This window comes from Lutra lutra, chromosome X (assembly GCF_902655055.1).
Source record: "Lutra lutra chromosome X, mLutLut1.2, whole genome shotgun sequence".
NCBI classification, from domain to species: domain Eukaryota; kingdom Metazoa; phylum Chordata; class Mammalia; order Carnivora; family Mustelidae; genus Lutra; species Lutra lutra.
The window spans coordinates 46,458,941-46,470,067 of NC_062296.1; positions in this window are offsets into that span (position 1 = coordinate 46,458,941).

Below are 11,127 nucleotides of genomic sequence, written 5' to 3' on the forward strand. Positions count from 1 at the left end.
ACATAGATGAGAAAAATATAGTTTGTATTTGGACAAGATATCAATATTCTTTTGTTTTGGGGCACCTAGGTGGCTCAGTCAGTTGAGCATCCGACTTTTGAGTTCAGCTTTGGCCCTGATCTCGGGGTTGTGAGATCAAGCCCTGCATTGGGCTCTCTGCATTGGGTGTGGAGCCTGCTTAAGATTCTCTTTCTCCCTCTTACTCTGTTCCTTCCCTCCCAGAAGTATTCTTTTATTTTTTATAGTATTCTAAAAATTAAGGTAGAGTTGACATACAGTATTAGTTTCAGGTACACAATGTAGTGATTAGATATTTTTAAACATTATGAAATGATCAACATGACAAATCTAGTTACCATCTGTTACCATACATAGTTATTACAATGTTATTGGCTATATTCCCTATGCTGTACTTTACATCCCAGTTACTTATTTTGTGCTGGAAGTTTGTACCTCTTAATCTTCTTCACCTATTTTACTCATCCCTCCCAACCCTTCCCCTTTGGCAACCACCAATTTGTTCTCTGTATTTATGACTCTGTTTCTGGTTTTTTTAAAATAATATTCCACATGTAAGTGAAATTATATGGTAATTGTCTTTCTCTGTCTTAGTTTACTTAGCATAATACTCTTTAGGTCCATCCATGTTGTCACAGATGGCAAGACTTTACTCTTATTTATGGGTGAGTAATAGTCTGTTGTGTATATGTACACTACATTTTCTTTGTCCATTTATCTATTGATGAACATTAGATTGCTTCCATATCATGGCTACCATAAATAATGCTTCAATAAACATAGGGACACATACATCTTTTTGAATTAGTGTTTTTGTTTTCTTTGGATAAATACCCAGAAGTGGAATTGGTGGCTCATATGATATTTCTATGTTTAATTTTTTGAGGAAACTCTTTTCCCCTTGGTATATATTTTTTAATCTGATTTTTTTTTGCCACTGAGTTGTATGAATTCTTACCTTTTAAAGATTTATTTATTTCAGAGAGAGAAAGGGAGAGAAAATATCTCAAGCAGACTCCCCACTGAGTGCAGAGCCTGATACAGGGCTCAATCTCATGACCTTGAGATCATGAGCTGAGCCGAAACCAAGAATTGGACACTTAACCAACTGCACCACCCAGGAGTCTTGGTTTGTATGAATTCTTTATAAATTTTGTATATCAACCCATTATCAGATATGTCATTGGCAGGTATCTTTTCCCATTTAGCAGATTGCCTTTGTTCTATTGATGGCTTCTTTTGCCATGCCAAAACTTTTTAGTTTGATCTAGTACCAGTTGTTTATTTTTGCTTTTTTTTTCACTTTGCCTGAGGAGATAGATCCAGAAAAATAATGCCAAGACTAATGTCCAAGAGTTTACTGCCTGTATTTTATTTTAGGAGTTTTATGGTTTCAAGTTCTTTAATCTATTTGGTTTATATTTGTATATGGTGTAAAAAGTGGTCTACTTTCATTCTTTTGCCTGTTGTTGTCTGGTTTTCTCAACACCATTTATTGAAAAGAGATGGTCTTTTCCCTACTGTAAATTCTTGCCTCTTTTGTCATTGAATTTTGACCATACAAGTGGGTTTATTCCTGGGTTCTCTATTTTACTTCATTGATCCATGTATCTGTTTTTGTGCCAGTGTCCTACTGTTTTGAATACTATAGCTTTGTAGTATAGTTTGAAATTTGGGAGCTTGATACATCCAGCTTTGTCCCCCCAACCCATGTCAAGATTGCTTTGGCTCTTCGGGGTCTTTTGTGGTTCCATACAAATATTAGGATGATTTGCTCTAGCTCTGTGAAAAATTCTCTTGTTATTTTGATAGGGATTGCATTAGATCTGTAGATTGCTTTGGGTAGTATGGACATTTTAACAATAATGGTTCTTCCAGTTCATGAGCATTCTTTGTATTGTCATCAATTTCTTTTATCAATGTTTTACCTCTTTCATCTCTTTGGTTAGGTTTATTCCTAGGTATCTTGTTATTTTGGGTGCAGTTGTACATGGGATTGTTTTCTTAATTTCTTGTTCTGCAGCTTCATTATTGGTGTATAGAAATGCAATAGATTTCTGTACTTTGATTTCATATCCTGCAAATTTACTGAATTTGTATATCAGTTCTAGCAGGTTTTTGGTAGAGTCTTCCAGGTTTCCTATATATAGTATCATGTCATCTGCAAATAGTGCAAATTTTCTTCTTTCTTACTGATTTAGATGCCTTTTATTTCTTATTGTCTGATAGCTGTGACTAGGACTTCCAGTACTTTGTTGAATAAAAGTGGTGAGAGTGGATATCCTTGTCTGGTTCCTGACCTTAGTGAAAGGCTCTCAGTTTTTCTCCATTGAGGATGATACTAGCTGTGGGTTTTTCATATATGGCCTTTATTATACTGAAGTAAGTTCCCTCTAAACCTACTTTGTTGAGGGTTTGTATCAGGAATGGATGTTGTACTTTGTCAAATGCTTTTTTCCCCATGTATTGATGATCATATGATCATATGGTTCTTCTCCTTTCTTTTAGTGATGTGATGTATCATGTTGATTGATTTGCAAATATTGAACCTACCTACAATCCACGAATAAGTCTTACTTGATTGTGGTGAATGATCTTTTTAATGTACTGTTGAATTCATCTTGCTAGTATTTTGTTGAGAATTTTTGCATCCATGTCCATCAGGAATATTGGCCTGTACATTTTTTTAGTGGTGTCTTTATTTGGTTTTGGTATCATGGTAATGCTGGCCTCATGGAATGAATTTCGCAGTTTTTGTTCCTTTTTCATTTTTTGGAATAGTTTGAGAAGAATAGGTATTAAGTCTTCTTGAAATGTGTGGTAGAATTTGCCTGTGAAGCCATCTTTTTGTTTGTTGGGGTTTTTTTGATTACTGATTCAATTTCTTTGCTGATTGTTGGTCTGTTCAAATTTTCTGTTTCTTCCTGTTTCAGTTTTGGTAGTTTATGTTTCTAGGAGTTTATCCATTTCTTCCAGGTTGTCCAATTTGTTGGCATATAGTTTTTCATAATAATCTCTTATGATTGTGTTTCTGTGGTATTATTTCTTCTCTTTCATTTGTGATTTACTTGAATCCTTTCTTTTTTTTTCTTGATACATCTGTCTAGAGGTTTATGTATTTTGTTGACTTTTTCTTCAGAGAACCAGCTGCTTATTTTCTTTGATCAACAGATCAAATTGTTCTTTTAGTTTCTATGTTGTTTATTTCTGCTCTAATCTTTATTATTTCCTTCCTTCTGCTGGTTTTAGGATATCTTTGTTGCTCTTTTTCTAGCCTCTTTAGGTTGTGTATTTGAGATTTTTCTTGCTTCTTGAGGTAGATCTGTAATTCTGTATACTTCCTTATGACTGCTTTTACTACATCCCAAAAGTTTTGGACCATTGTGTTTGGACCATTTTCTTTTATTTTTGCATTGATTTCCATGTTTTTAAAAATTTCTTCTTTTATTTCCTGTTTGACTCATTCATTCTTTAGTAGCATGTTGTTTAATCTCCATGTATTTGTGGTCTTTCTGGATTTTTTTTTTCTTGTGATTGACTTCTAGTTTCATAGTGTTGTAGTAGAAAAGGTGCATGGTACAACTTTAGTCTTCTTGAATTTGTTGAGGCTTTTTTGTGTGGCTGTTATGTGATCTATTCTGGAGAATGTTCCATGCATACTTGAAAAGAATGTGTATTCTGCTGTTTTAGGATGGAATGTTCTGAATATATTTGTTAAATCCATTTGGTCCACTGTGTCATTCAAAGCCATTGTTTCCTTGTTGATTTTCTGCTTAGATGATCTGTCCATTGATGTGAGTGGGGTGTTAAAGTCCCCTACTATTACTGTATTAATATCAATGAGTTTCTGTATGTTTATTATTATTATTATTATTTTTTAAGATTTTTATTTACTTGAGAGGGAGAGGCACAGCAAGAGAGAAAACATAAGCAGGGGGAGTGGGAGAGGGAGAAGTAGGCCCCCTGCTGAGTAGGGAGCCTGATGGGAGCTCCATTCCAGGACCCTGGGATCATGACCTGAGCTGAAAGCAGATGCTTAATGACTGAGGTGTCCCTCTTTATGTTTATTATTTATTGATGCATACATTTAGGTGCTTGCAAGTTGGGGGCATAAATTTTTACAATTGTTCATTCTTCTTGATGGATGGACCCCTTAATTATGATAGAAATGCAATAGATTTCTGTATATTGATTTTGTTTCCTGTGACATTGCTGAATTCTTGTATCAGTTTTAGCAATTTTTTGGTGGAGTCTTTCAGGTTTTTTATAGAGAGTAGTATGTCTTCTACAAATAGTGAAAGTGACTTCTCCCTTGCCCATTTAGGTGCCCTTTATTTCTTTATGTTGTCTGATTGCTGTGTTATGTTAAAGAATAGTGGTGAGAGTGGACATCTCTGTCTTGTTCCTGACTGTAGAGGAAAAGCTCTCAGTTTTTCTGCATGAAGGGTGATATTAGCTGTGGCTCTTTCATATATGGCCTTTATTATGTTGAGGCCTGTTCTGTCTAAACTTACTTTGTTGTGGGTTTTTATCATGACATGGCTGTTGTACTTTGTGAAATGTTCGTTTTGCATCCATTGAGGGGATCATATGGTTCTTATCCTTTCTTATATTGATGTGGTATATCATGTTGATTGATTTGTGAATATTAAACTATGCTTACAGCCCAGGAATAAATCCCATTCAGTCTTTTTGTACTTGTTGAGGCCTGATTTATGACCTAGCAGCACCTTTAGGGTTTTACCTCAACCAAGCACACTGACCTTTAAAATTCCAGGCTTTAAGCCATGCTGGTTGTAAGAACTCAGGAAAATCAGCCCCTCTCATTTTCCCAGTCAATGACTTTGGGGAAGTGTTCTCCTTATGCATTCCCATTTGTTCCTCTCTCTTGCCTTTCTCCATGACCATGGCTCCCTCCCCTCCACATCACCTGTGATCCATTTCAGTTCCAAACCACATCTCTATACTTCCTGCCTTCTTCAGTGTGGCTTCCCCACCCCCCTTTAATTGTGAAATTTATTCTTTCAGTCTTCAGCTTGATTTCTGGGGTATTTAGAATGACTGGATAATTATCAGGTCATGTTTGAGGGATGAAATGAGCCTAGGGTCCTCCTACTATGCCACCATCTTAGCTCTTCACCTTAATGCAGCTATTAAAATAAATTAGTTATACTCAATAAAAGAAGACTAGAAAGCCATCACCAAATTGCTAATTATAATTATTTTTATTTTTTATTTTAGTTGCTTATTTGAGACAGAGAGAGAGTATAAGTCAGGGGGAGGTGCAAATGGAGAGGAAGAAGCAGACTCCACTGAGCAGGGAGCCTGATGCAGGGCTCCATCCCAGAACCTTGAGATCATGACCTGTGCCGAAGGCAGATAGTCAACTGACTGAACCACCTGGGCACCTCTAATTATATATTTTTATTTGATAGTTCTACAGGTGATTTTTATGTTTTTTAGTGGTGCATTTAAATTTTTCATATAAACACACATTCCTTATGTAACAATAAAATGCGATGCTATTATTTAAAAACTCACAAAATATAAAAATAAAAAGGCATAGAATGAATTTATGTTACTTATTGTATCTACATTATTTTTGATCCTTTTCATTTCTAGCCTTCACTCAAGTCTGCTGATACTCCTAATTTATCTCCAGACAGTGCCCGATAAACACTCTTATTTTCAAAGTTTGAGATTATTTAGAAGTTTGAATTTTACACACTTACCTAAGTACGTGTATTTTATAACCATAAGTGGTTATGTAATCCTTAACCTTCGTGTTTTTCATAGTAAAATAACTCAGTGTGACTTAGCCAATTTTTAACAAACTCACTCTTACAATGTGATCAAACAAACTAAAATATCTAAGCAAGTATGTAAAACAGAACTGAGCAGTGCTTTATCCTTCTTTTTAAAAAAAAAAAGGCATTGTGGTTTTTCCAGGCATATTATGTTGGTCAACTGACTTGATCAAATGTAAAATTATATTGTCCAGATTATTATATACTCACTTTGAACATATTGATAGTGAGCATTTTGGTAATTTTGTTCATTTGAGTTATACATTGAAAACTTACTCTGTGCCAAACACTGAATGTGGCAGTGAGGATATGAAGATAAAGCCACAGTTCTTTCCCTGAAGTTCACAGTTTAATGGAGAAAAACGAAGAATACTAACGAAACACAGTGTGATAAGTGCTGTAATGGCTAATTAATGAGTTCTTTGTCATGTCATGATGTTAAGATTTCCCTCACCGCCTTATAATAGCTTTTGATTAGAAGAGTACATGATTGGACGTAGAATGTAAACAAATAGAGCAAAAAAACATGGGATAGGGTAGGTAAAGAACATTAATGAGAAGAGTTATTCCCAGATTGATGAGTGAGTAAATATGAGCCCAAAAAACCTACCTCACCAAAACAGGTCCACAGAATGAAATAGACAAAGAACTATTGCCCTAATGCGTAGATACTGTTTTTGGACTTAGGCACCCAGGGTTGATTTTAGCTGCTGTCCAGCCAAACAGTGATGCAGCCACCAAACACAATAAGTGGGTACATACTAAACATTGAGAAGATTGACAGACAAGCCAGAGAGGGGGAGAAAGTAAGTGAGCAGTCCAGAGAGGTGAGTGTAATAGGATTCCAATGGTAAAATAAATCAGTATTGATTTCAGACTCTCAAAAATAACTGCCTTACACTTATCTCATTAGTCAGCAGTACTTAGAAGGGGTGTGCTAAAACTTTCTATCTCCTCATTTTTCCAGGAAAGTAGGAGGGTCATCTCTGGTCCTTTCACAGGATTGCTAGCTTAATGGATAAATAATATGTAGAAGAACTGGTGCCCAGATTACCTTCTTGGGCCTGCAGTCATGATTATTAAGGAGACAGGAATTTATTTTCTGGAATGTCTACCTATTTAATAATTTTACCCATTTTTTTGTACATCTAGTATTCACTAGGGTGTCATGCCTCTCAGTTATAGTATTTGAGAGTAGAATCGTATATAATCATTAACTTTCTTTTTTTAAAACGTTTTATTTATTTATTTGACAGAGAGAGATACAGTGAGAGAAGGAATGCAAATGGGGGAGTGGAAGAGGGAGGAGCAGGCTTCCCGTCAATCGGAGCCTGATGGATGCAGGGCTGGATCCCAGAACCCTGGGATCATGACCTGAGCCAAAGGCAGATGCTTAATGACTGAGCCACCCAGGCGCCCCCTTTCTGTTGCATTCCTGACAGATGTAGCTCTCAAATTTGTAATGATGAGAAGTTAAATTCAAGAACCTTGGAGCAGCCAATTCCATTGTTGGAGCTTTACTTGGTAGGAAAACTTTTCTATTGTGAATTGAAACCGACTCCTGGTACTTTTACATTGTTGATTCTAGTTCCACTCTAGGCAGCTAGAATCATTGCTTTCACTCTGCAATAGACAACCTTGCTTGCTTATTTTTCTTCCTTGCCAAAGAATAGTTTTAGACCAGGTACTACCATTGACCACACAAAGATCAGGTTATCAATCTGTACAATAAGAATAATCGTAAGGATGGAGTAAAGATGAATGAGATAGTATCTAATGATCCCTCAAAGAAATTATGAATATGTTAGACGAAAGGAGCTTCACGAAAGCAGTTTAATATCATATGTGATTATTTAACATTTAGGTTGAATCTTGGCATTGAAGAATATTACTAACAAAGCAAGCATCCAGTGAGATTGCACAAACTTCTCTTTTTTCTGCAGTTGCTTCTCAACTCATCACTTAACTGTTAAAATCATATTCTTTTACTCAGAATTCCTGATTTTGTTCTCTAGGGCATAATTCAACTTGTTTATAATAAAATTAGACCCCTTTGTCACTTCAAAGTAGATGACTGTAACATCAAATGAAAGTCAGGGTTTGCCAGAAACTGTTAACTCATCTCTAGATAATAATATATATATATATATTTTAAAAATTAATTAATTAATTAATTAATTTTCAGCATAACCGTATTCATTGTTTTTGCACCACACCCAGTGCTCCATGCAATCCGTGCCCTCTCTAATACCCACCACCTGGTTCCCCCAGCCTCCCAACCCTCGCCGCTTCAAACCCCTCAGATTGTTTTTCAGAGTTCATAGTCTCTCATGGTTCACCTCCCCTTCCAATTTCCCCCAACTCCCGTCTCCTATCTAACTCCCCTTGTCCTCCAGGCTATTTGTTATGCTCCACAAATAAGTGAAACCATATGATAATTGACTCTCTCTGCTTGACTTATTTCACTCAGCATAATCTCTTCCAGTCCCAATTTTTGTAGCAACATGGATGGGACTGGAAGAGATTAATAGTATATTTTTTAACTTTTGGAAGCATGATGAAGATTTTTGTAGATAAGCTCATAAAGATACATTTTGATTCAAATTAAAACATCTGATTGCCTCCTCTATGTGTAGAAATTATATTGGTTAGATTGTCCTCAGCTTCAAGTAACAGAAACTGTCTCAAACTGTCTTTTTTTTGGACCAGTCATTATCATTTTAATTTTCATGATAGCTTTCCCTTTTTAAAAATATTAAGTATTTAGTAAATATTAAAAACAGACTCCTACACAAGCAGTGGGCCAAATAAATCACATGGCAAATAAAAATATGTCTCAAAACAAAAGAAAAAGAAAACATAATATTCTAAAACCCATGGGATGCAGCAAAAGTAGATGTTTGAGTGAAATTTATGCTATATAAATTTAATGCTAGTATTAAGAAATGCTAGTATTTAAATGCTAGTATTAAGATAAAAACAACTTGATGCCATAAGAAACTAGGAAAAGAAGAAAGGTAGCTGAAAAATTAGTAGAGGATGGAAATAACAAAGAAAAATCAGAAATAAATAAAATAGAAACCAGAGTAAACAATAACATAACATTGAAAGTAAGGACCAGTTTTTCCAAAAAATAAATTTGACAGTGCTTTAACTACATTAATGGAGGAAAAAAGACGACTCAAAAACCAAAATGAGAAATGGAAGCAAAAACAGTGCAACAGATATAACAGAAATACATAGTGAGATGAGATTACTATAAACATTTATATACTAACAAATCAGATCAGTTAGAAAAAAAAAAACAGATAATTCCTAAAAAGGCACAAGTTACCGGGATTCAGTCATAAATCTTGAATCTAAGATATGGGAAATCATCTTTGACCAATAACAAGAATGAAAGCTGACTTAGGACTCAAAAATCTCCCAGCACAAAAAAGCCCAAGACTACATGGTTTCATTGGAGAATTCTAGCAGACATTTCAAAAAATAATTACAATCTTTATCAAAATTTTACAAATAGTAGAATAGAGGGAACACACTCAAAAGCATTATATGAGGCCTGACACCTAAGTAGGATAAAAATAACACAAGTACAAAAAAATCTACTTTGTCAGACATAACCTTTGCTGCTCCAGCTTTTTTTGACACCCATTTGCATGATATATGTTTCTAAATCTAAAGGTGTCTTTACATCTAAAATGAGTCTTTTGTAGGCAGCATATAGATGGGCCTTGTTTTTAAATTCATTCTGACACCCTCTGTCTTTTGATTGGAATGTTAAGTCCATTCACATTCAAAGGTATGTATCTATTGCCATTTTATTACTTGTTTTATCTTTGTTTCTGGAGATTTTCTCTGATCCCTCTTTTTGTCTTTTATGGTTTGCTGATTTTCTTTGGTGATCTATTTGGATTTCTTTCTCTGGATTTCTTTGTGTATTTATTTGTGGTTTTTGCTTCATGGTTACCATTAGGTTTGTATATAATCTCTTCTGTATATAGCACTCTGTGTTAAGTTGATGGTCATTTAAGTTTGAACCCATTCTTTACTCCTCCTCACATTTTAGGTATATGTTGTTATATTTTTTATCCTTTATTTTGTGAGTTCCTTGACTGATTTTTTTAAAGAAATACTCATTTTCACTACCTTTGTGTTTCCTACCTTTATACCGTTAGTTTTGTTCTTTCCTTTACACTCAAGGAATCACCTTTAATATTTCCTGCAGGGCTGTATTAGTAGTCATGACTGTCTTAAGTTTTTGTTTGTCTGAGAAACTCTTTATCTCTCTTTCTGTTCTGAATGATAGCCTTGCTGGATAGAGTATTCTTCACTGCAGATTTTTCCCACTCAGCACTTCGACTATATCATGCCACTTCTTCTTTTTTTTTTTTAATTTTATTTATTTGACAGATAGAGATCACAAGTAGGTAGAGGGGCAAGTAGAGAGAGAGGAGGAAGCAGGCTCTCTGCTGAGCAGAGAGCCCGATGCAGGGCTCAATCCCAGAACCCTGAGATCATGACCTGAGCCGAAGGTAGAGGCTTAACCCACTGAGCCACCCAGGTGCCCCTATCATGCCACTTCTTTCTGATTTGGAAATTTTCTGCTGAGAAATCCCTTGCTAACCTTATGGATTTTCTTTTGTAACTCACTGTCTTCTTTTATCTTCCCCTTTTAATTTTTTTTCTTTATTACTGTATTTTGCTAATTCCTTACAATATGTCTTGGTGTGTATCTCCTTTTGTTGATTATGATGGGAGGTCTTTGTGCCTCCTGCATCTGGGTATGTTACCTTCCCCAGATGAGGGATGTTTTGAGCTATTGTTTCTTCAAATAAATTTTCTGTACCCCTTTCTCTTTCTTCAGGGACTCCTGAAATATGATTGTTGTTATGTTTCTTGGAGCACTGAGTTCCCAGTCTATTTTCATGTTGTATAATTGCTTTTTCTCTCTTGTTCAGCATGATTACTTTCCATTATTCTATCTCCTAGGTTACTAATTTCTTCCTCTGTTTCTTGCACCCTGCTGTTCATTCCAAGTGTATTTCTCATCTTCTTTAATTTATTTTTATAATTTAAATTCAGTTAATTTTATAGAATGTATTATTAGTTTCAGAGGTAGAGTTCTGTGATTGATCAGTCTTATGTAACATCTAGTGTTCATTGCATCACATGCCCTCTTCAGTGTTCATCATCCAGTTACCCCATCTTCCTATTCCCTCCTCTCCAGTAGTAACCCTCAGTGTTTCCTATGATTAAGAGTCTCTTACAGTTTGTCTAGTGTGTGTTTCTCATCTTGTTT